Source organism: Mustela nivalis, assembly GCF_964662115.1.
Source record: "Mustela nivalis genome assembly, chromosome: 8".
Classification (NCBI taxonomy): domain Eukaryota; kingdom Metazoa; phylum Chordata; class Mammalia; order Carnivora; family Mustelidae; genus Mustela; species Mustela nivalis.
Genome location: NC_139027.1, coordinates 120,440,630 through 120,457,532, shown reverse-complemented (window position 1 = coordinate 120,457,532; position 16,903 = coordinate 120,440,630). Strand labels below are relative to the sequence as shown.

The following is a 16,903-nucleotide window of genomic DNA, read 5'->3' as shown; positions in this document are numbered from 1 at the left end:
GGCACTGAGGTTTCTTGTTGCTGAGCTGTCCTGTATATCTTTCTAGGTAGAAAAAATAAGGTCAATCTGATGCTAGTGACAGAAATAGACCCTTTACGCTAAGACTGAGCACATTACTAACCGCCACCTCAACCCTCCCTTTGCACAAAATGACAGAGTTATGCCAAGAAACAGAGTTTGCCCCAGCTCTACTAATCACCCTAAAATTAGCCAAAACACCTTGCATGACCTGAAAGTGTGTGAGGCAGAAACACCAAATAAAGGTCTGGAGTTCGACACAGGGCCTGCCCAAGACCTCAGGAAAGTTCTGCTTCCTTCCCTGGACCTCAATTTCATCCGAAAAACAAGGGTAAAAAGGTGAAGCTCTCTTAGGGGTTAAGATAGCCTATGAATTTACAGAATGTGTTTCCCACAGAGGGTGATATGCAATATGGGATTTTCCTAACCTACCAAGTCATAACTTCATTCTTTCCACTCTGAGCTATGATGAGTATGAAGCCAAGGAGAAGTCAAACCCAGAATGGCAGCTGTCCCTGACACTATCATCCATTTGGCCCTGTCCAAAGTCTAGTTCCTTGCTCAGACCTGTTTATCTTCTAGGTCACAAACAGATGCTCAGGCCCAAGATGTGTTTTGTCTGACCCACATAAATTTGTTTAAAAAACCTTTCAATTAATTGCTAACATTCCAATCAGATCTCGTGTTTTGGGGGGGTTTTTTTGTTAAGATTTTATTTATTTATATGACAGACAGAGATCACAACTAGGCAGAGGCAGGCAGAGAGAGAAAAGGGGGAAGCAGCCTTGCTGCTGAGCAAGGAGCCCGATGCGGGGCTTGATCCCAGGACCCTGGGATCATGACCTAAGCCAAAGGCAAAGGCTTTAACCCACTGAGCCACCCAGGCACCCCAGATCTCATGTTTTTAAAAAGTTAGTTTTCTTGCTTCTCAACAATATCAGAGTTCTTAGGGCACCTGGGTGTTTCAGTCGGTTGAGCATCTGACTCTGGGTCTCGGCTCAGGTTGTGATATTGGGCTCCCAGCATCAGGCTCCTTGATCAGCAAGGAGTCTGCTGGAGATTTCTTGTCCTCTGTCCGTCCCTCCCCACGTTGTGTGTGCTCTTTCTCTAAAATAAATTACTAAATTTAAAAAAAAAATCAGAGTTGTGGCAACCCTAGACCCCGTGGGGTAAAAGTCAAAGAGCCTACTGTAATCCTATAATTTATCTAAGGCCTTCTCATCTTAAAAAAAAAAAAAAATCCATACCAACATGATTTAATGAGTAAACTTTTCAATTACCAATTATATTTACACTAATTCACCTTCAAAAAATTTGAGTACATTGATACTTCAGGAAGATATGTTTTATCCCATGATTTCATGTATCAGCCAATATGCACCCATGTGTCCCATTTTGAGAAACTCCAACATAGTTTATCTACTCACTCAAAACATACTTAGGTCCTATGGTAGGGATCAGGAAAACAGTAATTAACAAGACAGGTATGATTCTCATATTTGTGGAGCTCATGGTCCAGTAGGATATAATGGAAAAAAGCCATAAAGTAGGGAGCACAAAGGAACACTAAGCTAAGAATCTCAAACAGGGACCTGTCTATAAAAAGGAAAAGGTTTAATTAAGACTTTGCTGCTGAAAAGTCCTTTCCAGCTCAAAATTCTACTAGCATCACAAGAACTTAGTCCAATATCCTTTTTGAGTCCCTAACACTTATTAGCTTCCTCCCTTTATCTGGGAAATCATGACCAGTTGTCATGGAAATTACCATGGTGCTCCACATACAAGATGATGTTACAGTAATTGCAAGAAGCCAAAGGGAACAGGCAACGAGATGTAACTCAGAAAAAGTCACCTACTTTCAACACACAGGAGCTGCTGCTCATTACAGCTAGGTGGGTAAAAGACCAGGGGCTAATTCCTAAGTAAAACCAATTCTGTATTAGAGGTCATGGTTTCTTTCATGAGGCACTGGGACCCAGCTTCCATACCCCCGCCACCCTTGCCACACAAACTTGTGAGTTTTAGAGACTGCAAAAAAAATGCTAATTTTACAAGGACACGGTTCACTGAGCCTTGACTAGTTTGTTGTCCTTGTGAAATCCTAAGCCAAGCCAAGAGACAGACTTACTAGCCAGTAGGGATACCAAAGTTTCTAATAAAATGAAGATAATTCATCTAAGTCCCAGGGGACTAAGAAGCATGGTAACTGGGCAAAGTCCCTCCAATATTACAGAGTTCCATTTAGAGTGGGGTTGGCCCAAAAGGACCAAGCAGGTAGCAAAACCCGAGAGTTTTGAAGAAAAAAGTTCTAGTCTGGTGGTAAATGGCAATTGGCACTGGACTTGGGTATCGCAGAAACAAAAGAAAATGGTGAGGGCTTTGAAAAACTTGAGAACAAATATGCCTTATCTAAAGAAGCCAAGCCAAGGGGCGCCTGGATGGCTCAGTGGGTTAAGCCTCTGCCTTCAACTCAGGTCATGATCTCAGGGTCCTAGGGGTGAGCCCTGCATCAGGCTCTCTGCTCAGCAGGGGGCCTGCTTCCCCCTCTCTCTCTGCTTGCTGCTCTGCCTACCTGTGATCTCTGTTTGTCAAATAAATAAATAAAATCTTTAAATAAAAATAATATGCCAGCCAATAAGAAGATAGAATGTGAAATAAACAGAAAGAACGTAACTCTTTAAAAAAAGCATTTTTGCCAAACTAAGCTGGTAATGCAGGCTTACCCGAAGATGAGAAATCACATCTTTGAGCCAAAAAACAGAAAAAGCCAAGCTACAAGCTTCTTAAACATGGACAAGACAGTGCACAAGGAGTCACAATACAATGAGTCCCTGGTAGTAGGCTCTGGGCTCAAGGAGTGAACTCTTCCATAAAATAGCAGGGTGCTATTCCCACTTCTGTGAATAGGAAAACTGTTCCAGCCCAATACTTCCTCAAAAAATCCTCCTCCCTCTTCAGGAGGAATCAGTCACCCTCATAGCCCACACCAGGATCTCTGATCTCATACAAGTTATCTCTACTGAAAGGCAGCCCGAATATCCCCAGGCTGGGGTCCAATTCAAAACAAAACATAAAAACACTGGTCAAGTCCAACAAAATATATATGCAGGCCAGAAACACCCCAAGGGGCTATCAGTTTGCAACCCTGATCTAGAGGATAAGATTCTCTGACTAGGGGCACCTCAGTGGCTCAGTGGGTTAAGTCTCTGCCTTTGGTTTGGGTCGTCATCTCAGGGTCTTGGGATCGAACCCTGCATCGGATTCTCTGCTCAGAGGGGAGCCTACTTCCCCCTCTCTCTCTGCCTGCCTCTATGCCTGTGATCTCGGTTAAATAAATAAATAAAATATTTTTTAAAAAAGATCCTCTGACTAGTTCTGAACAGGAAAGATTTAGGAGTCCCCTAAGGATGCCTAACATTTGTCAGAGGAACACTGCTTTTCCAAGGAGCTATCCAGGGTCCTAGACCACTTGGCTTCTGAGCTTTAGAACCCATGATTCCACAGCCTTTGGCTTAATCAACTGCCAAAATTATTTTTAAAATAAAGATTTAAAGATATCAGGTACCTATTACATGCAAGGCACTCTAAGGATACAAACACCCTGAACCTTACTTCTCTGGACTTTTGACTTTACTACTTACAGCTGTTATGTCAGTCTGGACCCAGCGCCGACTGTCTGCCACCCAAATTACTACAGACTCAAACCACTGCTCTATATACCACATTCACTCCTATATACTACATTCACTTCAATGGCTTGGCTAGCCAGTAAAATGAAGGCTCAGCAGTTTAGTTCCCCTCAAAGAAATATCTTTAAAAACTCTTGTCCCTGGGACGCCTGGGTGGCTCAGTTGGTTAAGCAGCTGCCTTCGGCTCAGGTCATGATCCCAGTGTTCTGTGATCGAGTCCCACATCGGGCTCCTTGCTCGGCAGGGAGCCTGCTTCTCCCTCTGCCTGCCATTCTGTCTGCCTGTGCTCACTCTCTCTCCCCCTCTCTCTCTCTCTGATACATAAATAAAATCTTAAAAAAAAAAAAAAAAAAAAAAAAAAAACCTCTTGTCCCTGATTTCCACAACTCCAAGTTCCTTTTCTTTGGAAAAGAGCACAACTGCCCCATTAGGGTCAAACATCCTTGGTGTGAAGAGTACAATGCTAAATCTAAATGTATGCTCTCCCCTGAAAGACGGCATTCCCGTGCTTTACTCCAGCATTATTCTATCATCTCCAGATTCCATCAGCATTCCCATAAAAGCAGTAACACCTATGCCAAACAGAAAAGAAAAAAAAAGACTAGCTGCCCTTGAAACAGTAACTCAATCCAAGGAGGGAAGGTTTATTGCTGGAAAAACTTTGTTTCTTATTTACCAAGTCTCTCAAACTTGATTTATAAACAGGGGAGAACACAACAAAAATGGTTTTTAGAAAAAGGCACCTGGCAGCAGGGAGGAGAGCATGGCATGGAAAAGGGCAAGAAAGGATGAGGGGAGGCTAGTTAGGAAGCTCCTATAGCCTCACCATGGCCAAAACAGGCTCCATGTCTGAAACAGGGTATGGTCCTACAGTCCCTAGCTATCTGCTCACTCAAGACAGTCTTATTCATCTGAGCATCACCCTCAGCATCTAGTACCATGCCATCATCACATGGTAGGCACTCAAATGGTCACAGATATATAAACCACCAGTGCTGTGGAAGCTCTCAGTATACATATCAAAGAAATTAAGGCCCAGAGAACTTAAAGTGATTTGCCCAAGCTCAAAGATTGGGTGAGTGGTAAAGAAACAAAGAACACAGGCTTTGGAGGCAAGGTCTGTGTTCACATCCAAGGTAGCTGTGAGGCCATGGGCAAGTCACCCAACTCAATCTTTCTCAGTCTGTTTTCTCATCTGCAAAATAAGAATACCTATTTTTTTGTAGGGTTACCATGAAGATTAAGACATACTGCCCCCTAGATACAACCATCAATTTACAGGAAATTCAGAACACAGAAAACTCTACAAGAAAAACCCAGTTACTTCAACAGATAAAGGTAACAACCACAAAAACAGAAGTGAAATTATGAATTAAGAAACTTAAGATATGTAACAACCATTTAAAATGTGTGGATCTTACATGAACCCTAAGTCAAACTAAAAATAAGATTGTGACATTTATGAGATAATTGAAAATTTGAACACAATCTGGATTTTGATGGTATTAAGGAACTGTTAATTTTATAAGGTATGAAAATGGCATTGTGGTTGTGTTTCATGTTTTCTGTTTTGTAAATAAACTTTACCCCCAACCTGGGGTTGGAACTCACGACCCTGAGATCAAGAGTCACATGCTCTCCTGACTGTGCCAGCCAGATGCCCCTGTGGTTGTTTTAAAGTCCTCCTTTAGGGGTGTCTGGGTGGCTCAGTCGCTAAGTGTCTGTCTTCGGTTCAGGTCATGATCCCAGAGTCCTGGTATCAATCCCTGCATTGAGTTCCCTGCTCAGCAGGGAGCCTGCTTCTCCCTTTCCCACTTCCCCTGCTTCTGTTCTCTCTCTCGCTGTCTCCCTCCATCCAGTAAATAAATAAAATCTTTAAAAACAAAAACAAGGCATCCTTTAGAAATATACTGTGAAATATTTAAGGGCAAAATAGAATAGCTGAGATTTCCTTCAAAGCACAGGAAGAAGAGAAGCAGGTAGGAGTATAAACAAAATATGATTGTGAACTGAAGCTGAGCAATGGGTGTATCATGCTACATTAACCTATTCTGTCTACTTTGTGTATGTTTAAAATTTTCCGTATTAAAAAGAACTGGTTAGGTTTAAATCCTGGCAACTCCACTTACTGGTAGTGTGATTATAGGCATATGTCTTAACCTCAGAATGTCTCAGTTTCCCAACTATATGATGACGATCAACAGAACCCACTTCTTAGGGATGAGGTGAGAATAAATGTTTTTATATATATGTATATAGACAGATTTATATATGACATATAAAATTTATGTAACTTGTAAATGACAGAAATTTAAACTTCAGTTTTATAATACATCATTTATAAACATCTGGATATATACAAACACACAGAGTTTAGCATATAGAAACTTTCAATAAACATCAGCCCTGTTAGTATGAACACATGGTACAAAGCATAGTATTCTCAACACTGTGGGTACCAAACACATGGCAGCAATTATTAATGTGAAACACAGACTTGGGTGTAGAACCTAGGTTCAGATTTTTAGGTACTCAACTAGTCTCCTTGACAGAAAGCCAAAATACCCTCTGGTAAATGTCCCCAGTGGCAGCTCTAACATCCCCAGTCTCTCCAGACAAATACCCCAGGATGTGACATAGGATCGGGACCAGACTAATGTTTAACATGGAAGTACTGCTCTCTGGGAGCAGGCAGGGCCACCTATTACCACCAACCAGGTAATTTAAGGTCCATTTTCTAATATTTACTGACAGAACAAAGAGGAAAGGATCTAAGAAATGATCAATGTTCAAGCCAGCCTTCAAAGTGATTTGGTAAAAGTACGGAAAAAACACACCCAGCTAGGGTCCAACCGGCAAGATAAAAGCTGACAAAGAAATGGCAATTTTTCCCTGAGCAAATATACAAGTAATAGATGAGCTCTGAGAGACTAAGCTCTTGAGGTTTTGGCATTCCCCTCTCACCCCCTCCCCCTTCTTTTAAGAGAAGACAAACTCTCAACATAATTCAAGTATGACTGTTCACTGGATTAATTTATTCCCTGAAATGATGTAATTATGGGCAAAGAGTCATTCTTACCTTCTATCCAGCTTAAATACAAATCGGCTTGGGAACAGCAGACCTTTTCCACCTGCTCCAGAAGGCTATGAGAAGGCATCACCCACCCTTAAAAAGTATGAGACACATCCTCCCCACCCCCAGCTCATAAGCAGGAATAGGGATGCCACTCAATTTAGTCATTCATGTGTTTCTATTCAAGATGTTCCCGTCATACAGAATGTCCTCTCTCCATCTCTACAGCCTAAAATCTCCTGTGACCAAACTTTCTGGGGAAAAAATGGGAGGAGAAAGGAGAAGGGCACAGCAACTGAGAAGGGATATCTGGATGCTGCTTCTGGATAGTCTGGAAGTAGAGTCCAGACACAGAAATAATGGTTCACAATTTATAAACATAACCAGACAGAATATTAGAATCTAAGTGGTCCCAGATAACATATGGTCACTATGTTTTTCCTATAAAACCCAGCAAAATGCTCACACCTCCATAAATATTCCCTGGTATTACACCCCCACAAATGAAGCAATCTCTCCCTCCTCTGTAATCCCAATCCCTTTAACTCTTTATGGTACCTGAGAATTCCTAACATGGTTCTTAAAACTCATTTTTGTAACTACGCACCAACCAGCAGGACTTAAAATGAAAAATACAGACAATGCTAAGTGCTGACATGGACATGGAGCAACAGGAATTCTCTCACATACCAGTGATGAGAGTGTAATCTGGTATGCCTCTGAAAACTGTTCAGCAGTAACTACAAAAGCTGAACATATGCCCACTCTGTGACTTCAGGTTGCAAAACACTAAATGCTCCCCCTGAAATTTTTCCTACCCTTTTGCCTCATCACTACTCCTGTCTAAATGCTTCCACCATTCTTTTCTCCAATCCTAAAGGTTGATTCAGACCACTCTTCCTGATCACTCCAACCCAAAGAGATCTCCCCTTCTTTTTTTTTTTTTTTTTTTTTTAGATTTTATTTATTTATTTGACAGAGATCACAAGTAGGCAGAGTCGGGCAGAGAGAGCGGAGGAAGCAGGCTCCCTGCTGAGCCGAGAGCCCGATGTGGGACTCGATCCCAGGATCCTGGGATCATGACCCGAGCCGAAGGCAGAGGCTTTAACCCACTGAGCCACCCAGGTGCCCCGAGATCTCCCCTTCTATGGGAAACTCTGCCATTTACCCATTAACTATGACAAATGACTCATGTATTCACATATAAATTGCATCATCTTGTTTTATAATGTTCTTTTTTACGTTTAGTAACATTATCTAACTTGCTCCTCACAGTAACATTGTGAGGAAGTTAAGATATGAAATATTAACCCCATTTTTATAGATGACAAAATGGATGTTCCAAGAGGAAAAATGACTTATTTCCATTTACCTGGCCAAATTAGTACCAAGAAATAAGGGTAGACCTTGGTCTTCCAAACCAAGCTATCTATACCAAACTGCCTTACTGTTAGATACATATTCATGATAATCTTATCTCCCCAAAGAGACCATAGGTTCCCTGAAAGCAAGAATATGCTATACATGTCATCCCTCACAGCCCCAAGAAGGCACTAGGTGTGCTCCCATTTGGATGGCTGATCTCAGTATTGTCCGCAATACTTCAAAAACAGGCACAGACATATTTCCTCTTCTAGACCTCATAGGCAATGCTAAATTGTTGGGAGAAATTATGAACACAACACAGCATCCCAACAAACTTTTTTGAGTATAGGGACCAGGAAAGAGGAAGATCTTACCCTTCAAGATCAGGGTAAATTCAACAGTCCCTCCATTTCCCAAAGGCTCTGTGCTGCAAAATGTCAAAGTTGGCTGACACAGACAGTGGCAGTGGGCTTCAAGAACCACAATTTAATCACAACTCATAAGTCACAAATTGGGCAAATACCAGAAGCCACACCTCAAATAATTTACTTACACGCAAAATAGAAAACTATTTTACTTCAAAACTGAGTATAATAAAACTTAAAATAATTCAATATGAAACTTAATTTTCTTCCTTCCTAAATAAGAAACTAGACAATATCAAATCTTTCTGGAAGCCATCCAGAGAATTGATGTGAGGAGAAAAGGGAAAAGCACTAGGCAGATGTCTAGACACCCAAACCTGAAGGACAGTCTTGTCCCCTACCCTAATATTCTTCACTCTATACACTGCATGTGGGACACGTCAGCAACAAAGGATAAAGAGAGGCAAAATAAAGGTGGGGAGGCTCAGTTGTTTAAGCAGCCAGCTCTTGATTTTGGCTCAGATCATGATCTCAGGGTCCTGAGATTGAGCCCCATGTTGGGCTGTGCTCAGTGGGGAGTCTGCTTCTAGACTTTTTCTCTCCCTCTGTCCCTCCACCTGCTTGAGTGCAAGCTCTTTCTCTCTCCCTCTAAAAAATAAATCTTTCTAAACACTGGAAGTCATATTCAAACAGGTCTCCTTGCCTAGTGATACATCCATCAATTCTGCTATTTCCAGTCTGAACCCTCACCCCAAATTTCAGGAGTAAGAAAGAGCTAGGATCTATTGTACTTCTCTGTCTCCCTCTCAAAACTGAAAGTAATTGAGGGCAGGAATTGTGTCCTGCTAGGTATTTATGTTCTCCATAGAGAGAACACAACAGGTACTCCAAATTCCTAGAAATAAATAACTGAACTTTGAGATGGAAAGCAGCTACACAAGCATAATCACACTACAGCAGCTAGGTAACCTATTTGGCATGGTAACTCTACCAAGCCCCTAATTTTAGTAAGAGCTGATTTTAATTGGTGTGAAAATCAATTTAGAGTGAGTCTTTTAAGGTTTGAAGAAAAGATGTTCTTATGTTCAACTGACTCAGGCATAGCTATCATTACTATACTGACAACACTGTCGCTCAGTGCCAGATTACAGCTATCTGGAAGAACAAAGTCCCAAAGCCTTAAAGTGGTCTGTGTAAGCACGGAACAACATTTGATGTCTCAATGCAACATGATCATACTTCGAGAAAGGAAACCCAGACCTAGAGAAATAATGAGTTATGAAAATGATTCTTTTAAGTCTACTGCTGAGCTTGTTTTCACTGGCACAAAAAATTACAAAGGAAACTAGAAAAACAGATCAACAGACACCACGCAAACAATACCTTTAACTAGGCTTAGTAAAATCCTTAATAAAACAAAAAGGAGAACTGCTAAATACCAGATAAATGTCTCTAGAATGAAGAAAACCTGGCCAATAATATTAAGCTTATAAGCCTGGCCTTCTAAAGAGAATATTTACTTGGAATAAAGCAATGATTCTTACCTTGACAAATAAACAAAACTATTCACTCTCCACAGATGGCATTTCAAGGGCCAGGTAACCTCAGCAGAGGTATCTATCTCATAAACCTAAAGCTCTAAGAAATGCAAATTTTTAGTCTAGTGTTTTTCCAGTCCTAGTACTGTTTGGGCATATTATACTGTGTGTGTGTGTGTGTGTGTGTGTGTGTGTGTGTGTGTGTGTGTTTAATTTTCTCTTTATTCTGTGATTTTAAACAGTTTGCTACATATTTAAATGTAATTTTTTTATAGTCTTATACTCCAAGTTTGTCCATGGAACCACAGCTCCAAGTTTATAATGGAAATCAGCAGACAATTTGATAAATTCACTCCACAAGCAATTTTTCAGCAATCTGTCCACTCTAAAAAGCAATATCCATCTGTTTATATACAAAAAGTTATCTGTGAACCCAGAATTTAGCCCTCTGACATACTCTCAATGCTCTAGCAAAGCCCCTTCTCCCTCCAAGCCACTTATGTAAAACTAGAAATTCATACAATTAAGGGGGGAAAAAATCATTCAAAATTATCCAGTCCATCCCTGTTGTTTTAGATAGGAAGACTGAGATCCCAGAGAATATTAGGTAATTACAATTTATATGTCTTTACCAAGCATCAAATGCCTGCTATTTCCCCCAATGGAACCACACTGAGCATGCTGGGGAGAATGGCCAGACTTGCACTTTAGTCAGAGGAGCACTCCAAATACAAGTGTCTCAGAAAAATCTAAGTATTCAACCACAACCTCCCTCCCCGTACCCCTTCATGTAGAGCAAAGGACAGTGGACAGCCTGAATGCCTTTTTAGGAATATAAACTGGAATCCAGTGATATTCCACCCTTCCTCCCTCCTCCATGAGGTACAGCCCATTTATTCACACCAAGAACATTATGAAGTAAAATACACTAAAATGAAGGAAAAAGAGTGGGTTTTAGAAACAGAAAAGATAACTAATGATGATACTTGGGTAGATGCCTATCTCTATTAGATACTCACTTAAGCAGGGAGATGAAACTGAGTAGAGAAGGGCCTCCAAACTTCTCCGGCTCCGACCCTTTTGGTCTTTTACAAAACTTCATGGAGGTCTGAGATGATTTTATGATGAAATGAGGCCAGCCAAAGAAGGAAAGGAGTTGGCCAAGTATACAAACTGAGTTAGTAGCAGGAATCAGACTGAATGGTTCTCAGGCTCACGACTACGTTGCTAGTTTATCCCACTGCCCCCTTCTCTCTAATTCTGAGTCTAAAAGCTGTACTCCAGGGGTGCCTGGGTGGCTCGGTGGGTTAAAGCCTCTGCCTTCGGCTCAGGTCATGATCCCAGGGTCCTGGGATCAAGCCCGGCATCCAGCTCTCTGCTCGGCCAGGAGCCTGCTTCCTCCTCTCTCTCTGCCTGCTTGTGATCTCTATCTGTCAAATGAATAAGTAAAATCTTTAAAATAAACAAACAAATAAAAATTAAAAATAAAAAAAGCTGTACTACACCTCAGGTCTGAAACTATTGGGTAGTTGTAGATCAGCAGGCTAACATTACTAGTCATCTTCTCCCCCTTCCAGTTACACATTTTATACATGAAGCTAAAACTGAAAACAAACTAGGTTTCTATAGACATTCATGTGAAAAATCCTATCTCTACGTTTTCCCCTACCATTGCCTGGGGCAAAAAAAAAAAAAAAGAGAGAGAGAGAGAAAGGAGGAAAGAAAATGTCTCTCCAAGAGATACACTATCTAAACCATCATCTAGAATCATAAAATGTTATTGCTAGAAGGGACCCCTGTAGTCATCTCATCATTATTTTCTATCATTACTGATAGAATATCATAGATGAATAAACCTGGACCTTTGCCACCTGATGAAAAGAATAGAGTAAAAAGCAGGGTCTCCTGACTTGCCCCAACAAAAGTCCCCTGTGGTCCTTCTCCATTCTGTCCCTTCCTGATCTGCCCCACCCTACCCTCTACCTCTACCACTGTTATCTAAGCTACTGAGAACTGCTGCCTTTTTTAATACAAGCTCCTGAAGCTACATTTTATTTACCTTGTTTTCCCTGTGCCTAGCAGGTAGTAAACATAGGTGACTTAGAGAGGGCCATATTAGCAGATGGAAAGAATCTCAGTACCAAAGGGCATTGTCTAGGAAAAACGTAAGCATTCCTTGGCTTAATGTAAGCAGTATTCAGGGTTATGCATGGCCTAAATGTCTGGAATCTAGTATGTCCTCCGTTTCTAAACTAGTGTTTACATCATCTAGTTTAGCCAGAACAGTTACCAAATGTGTTGCGCAATACTGTCCCTCATGCATGCCCCACCCCCAACCCTCCATATGGAGAACTAGATCAACAACTAGAAGGTAAAGGAAAGCAGATATAAGACGATCCTGCATGAGAAATACACGTCCTCTCTTATGCCTTCACCTCAGTAAACAGCATCCCCATCTACAGAACTGCACCAGGTAGAAATCTAAGAAGTCATCCCTAATGACTCTCCACACCAATAACTGTTCTGTCTCAGTGCTCAATTCCTTCTACATATACACATTCTTCATTTGAAACACCATCATCTCCTACTTGTTTTACCACAACAGCCTCCTCCTAACTGGTCTTTTTGCCTATGGTGCTCTAGTCCTCCAAACCACTCCCCAAACAGGTAGCCAGAGATATCCTTCTAAAATGCCCACAGGAGCATGGCCCCCCCTCACCCTGCAATGAAGTCCAAATTCCTCAACTGGGACAACAAGGCCCTTTCATGACTTGGCTTCTGCTCTACCTACCTTACCAGTCTCATCTCCTCTCTTGTCATATTCACCCATCTTTTGCTTTATGCTCCACCCAGGAATCTTGAGCAACGTGAGAGATGTATTTAACCCCTCTGGGTCTGTTCCTCACCTACAGAACAGGAGTAACAGTATGTACTCGGGTGGTTATAGGAAAAATTAACACATGTTACATGCTTAGAGTAGCACCTGATACCGGAAATAGCCAAAAAAGTGTCAACTATTACCACCACCATCTCGAGACTTGCTATTCCTTCTGCCTAGTCTTATCTTTGTCTCCTCCTCAACTCTCCAAGTATCTTTTCCTCCTGCCTTATGTCTCTATTTTTCTTGAGATCTGAGCTCAGCCAACTTCTTTGAAGAAGCCTCCAAGGCTGGGTTAGTTACCACTCATCTATGGTCTAATAGTGTTTATCCCTATTCACACCTCTCACATTGCCTGTTTCCTTGCCTGCCTTCCCCACAAGGCTGTATAGACTCAGATCCCAAGCTTAGGATTGTGCATGGCAGATGCTTAATAATTTTTCTGTAAATGAAAAACTTTCTAATAATGAAGTGTCCAATGGAACCGAATCCCAGCAAGTAGCCAATTCAAACGTTGGCCAGATGGCTGGCTGGTCGACAGGACTTTAAAAGCCCTTCAACTACAAGATCCTATCCAATAAACAATTCAACACATTCAGACCTCATTATCGCACTCAGGGGTTTGAACTTAATACATAGGTAATGTTAGGCCATCAGATCTTTAAGCAAAGTGCAACATGCTCAGATCTGTTTGCTGCCCTATTATCCATCTCTGGAAAACCTCCCACCCCACCCCGTTGGTATCAGCACAAAATTCCAACTACCTTTCAAAAACACCATATTCCACCATGTCCCAAACACAGAGAAACAGTCAAACCTAATGGACTTTTGTAAGGCATTTAACTCCATCTTAACCACCTGCAAGCAGTGAGTATTCATGAACACCCTCTAGGAACCCAAAGCTAATCCTTTTTGTGTGACTTTATGGAAAGAGGAGAGCAGAGAGAGTGCATTTCATAAAGGTAATCCATTTAATCGTCCTCTGAGTAGTTTTGATCTGAGCTGCTGTCACAGCACTGCTATTCTTGATCACTGCAGCCTGATATGCCCAAACCCTGGATAGTCGGAAAGGCAGGTGCAAACAAGGCCAGGGTGGAGAGTCCTCGGTGTTCTATTTCAAGGGTAGGAGGTCTCTTTGGAAGATACAAAAGGGGCAGAGATTTCCAGAAAAGGCTTCTGTGATAAAGAACTCCAATCTACAGAAAAAAAAAGGCGGGAAAAGAGCTTAGCCAGAGGTACAACTAGGGCTCAGTTCCAGCTCTGGGGCTGCATGCCACACCCTACTGCAGATAAGGACTAATCATTTTGCATTTACAAAGCACCCTGAGGTAAAGGGAGGCATTAAAAGTGCCAAATTTGCCAGTCACTAAAGGACCAAGAAAAAAAAAAAAAAAAGGTAGGATTCCACTTATATGGGGTTCTTAAAGTAATGAAATTCAGAGACAAAATATAATGGTGGTTGTCAGGAGCTTCGGGAAGAGGGGAATAAGGGAGTTGGTGTTTAATGGGTACAGATTTTCAGTTGGGGAAGATAAAAAAGTTCTAGACAAGGACAGTTAGTGGTGATGGGTGCACAATAGTGTTAATGTACTTAATGCCAGACAACTATCCATTTAAAAGTGGTTACAATGGCAAATTTTACCTCATATATGTTTTTACCAAAGAAAGAGAAAAAGAACAGAACAGAACCCACACTGGCTTCAAAGTTATTTTGTTTCAGGTTATCAATTACATGATCCTGAGCAAGTCATGTAACCTCTCTAAGCCTGTTTCTACCTCTGTAAAACAGGGATAATGATACCTAATTCAAACATTCCACTCTGAGGAATAAACGAGATACCCCACAGCAAGTCCTTAGTCCAGGAACTGGTACCCGGTAAGTATTTAATAAATGTTAGGTATTATTTCTCCTCCTCCTACTACTACAATAGACTTTCACAGTCATTTCTCAGTCTCCACACAAACAGCGTCACAGAGCCACAATGAGTGGCTCAGTTAATGATGCTACATCAAATCCTCTGCCCATGAAAGGTGTCCTGTCCTCACCACTTGTTAATTTAGTGACCTTACCAAGGCAAGTGCCCCAATCTTGCTGTGTCTCAATTCTCAATTACAGCTGTAAAAAGGAGACTTAAAGCAAACTCTCAAGACCTCTCACAGAACTGGGTTAGAAATCGGATGATTCCAGAAGAGTACTATACACCATAAACAAAGTACCAAATGAGAAGAGTAATGACTAATGAGAACTGGCACACCTGTGCACCGAACCTGAACTCCTTTTAATGCTAAACCTGAGGCATGGAGAGAGGTTGGAACTAACGAACTTTCTCAAGATCTAAATTTACTCAGGATTCCTGGTCTGTTAAGGCCTGAGTAAGTAATTTAGTGCCCCTTCCAAAGGTGTCAAGGGATGGCAGAAATAAAACTATTACTGGTCTGCAAACCAAAAGACTGGGAATTATAAATCTGATTCTGTCACTAACGCAGTCTGTAAATTTAGACAACTTACTTCCCCTTTCCAGTGTTAACAGGGTAGAAGGAACAAGGCAGATAAAAAAGACTAGATGGTAAAGACCCCTTCCAGGTACTACATACCACAACTCTAAATGCAGAATTTTGGAAAGAGGAGAGCACAACAGACCTGCAGACTGCAAAGAACAAATACAAAACATTAGAAGACTCCTTCAAGATGCCACCCAGGAACTCGTATTTTTAAACATTCCCCATAATAGAGATCAAACACACTGGAAAACTAGAAACTTGCCAAAGTTAATTTTAGTTCACTTTTACCCACTCTTGGTCTCATCTGAAAAAAGGAAAAATAAAACTCTATTTCAAGAAGGGAGATGAAGCAGTTGACTTTAGCCATTTCCTGCTTCTCCTTCCCCAAGTAGGAGCTGGAAATCTAAACACTATAGAGAACACAAAAGGTCTGGCTGTTGGGAAGGGGGAGGGGGGGACGGTGGCGGGCAGGAACATCCCACAAATAAAGGATAGACCTCACTATTAGGACTTAAGCCTTCCTTGAGCCAAAAACCCAGAGAAAGTCAGCTGAGCTTGAGATCTGGAGTCCCCTACATTCATCAAATTCTACGGGGCAATACTAGCAAGAAATTCACAGTAATTTCTTTCCCCTCGGACCTCCCGTATCCCCAGAATGGGATTTCATCCGTAGTACAACGGACACTACCCTAGGAGTCAGGGAAAACGGAGTGACCCAAGGGTAAGTCAAAATCCTCTCTGCACTAAAGGATTACACAAGCTCACACTAAGAAATAAATAACAGGTACTTCTAGTACCACGGCTTTACACTTCTGTAGCTACTAACTGTGATTGGGAGCAAATTATTTTACCTCTCTGTGCCTTGCTTTCTGCTTTTGTAAAGGGGAATACCCCAAAGGCCGTCCTGAGAAATAAGGTTTACTAAGTTCCTAGTCAAGTCCATTAAATGTTACCTGTTGGTATTAAACGCTTCTCTCACATACTAGCTCCCTAAATCCACAAACATCCTGCGAAGCGACTTTCTTTTCCCCATTTTAAGGAGGGGCAAACTGAAGCTCGGCTGCACGGTGGGGCTTGCGTGAAGTGCGGAACACCGCCCCAGCTCGAGGGCGCGTTGTTGCTCCTCTCCGAGCCCCAAGGTGTGCAACGAGCCCAGCAACGGCAGCGGTGGGGGCCGAGGCGGCGCTGAGGCCCGTGGGGAGCGAGGCAGGGCCAGCTGTGCGCGCCTAGGGGAGCCGGCAGACCGAGCCCGGGAGGGGGAGCCGGAAGAAGCCCGGGCCGGGACCAGAGCCCGGGCCCGGCCCGCCCAGGCCTCCCCTGCGCGGCCTCCGCTCCTCTCCCTCCTCCCCTCGCCGGGCGGGGCGGGGCGCGAGCACAAAGACTTCAACTTCCGAGCGGGCGCGGGCCCACCCCGCCAACTCCTAGCCCAGGCTCGGCCCGCGAGGAGGAAGCGGCCAAGGAACGCCAGGCGGCCG

The 16,903-nt window shown here is 42.3% G+C and overlaps 1 protein-coding gene across 14 annotated transcripts in view; it reads right to left on the bottom strand.

The window, feature by feature from the left end:
* Positions 1 to 16,903, bottom strand: part of RALY (RALY heterogeneous nuclear ribonucleoprotein) — an 81,668-nt gene that overhangs the window by 63,632 nt on the left and 1,133 nt on the right. For 3 of the 14 annotated variants that reach the window (XM_082746069.1, XM_082746061.1, XM_082746065.1), the window contains one exon: positions 12,840 to 12,954. The exons of 6 other annotated variants lie outside the window; for them this stretch is intronic. The gene's annotated coding sequence lies outside the window, so the exon portion shown is untranslated. Of the gene's footprint in view, positions 1 to 12,839; positions 12,955 to 15,521; positions 15,575 to 16,381; positions 16,779 to 16,903 lie in introns of those variants that run through there. 5 more of the 14 variants (XM_082746071.1, XM_082746063.1, XM_082746066.1 and 2 more) reach the window with 5 other exon arrangements.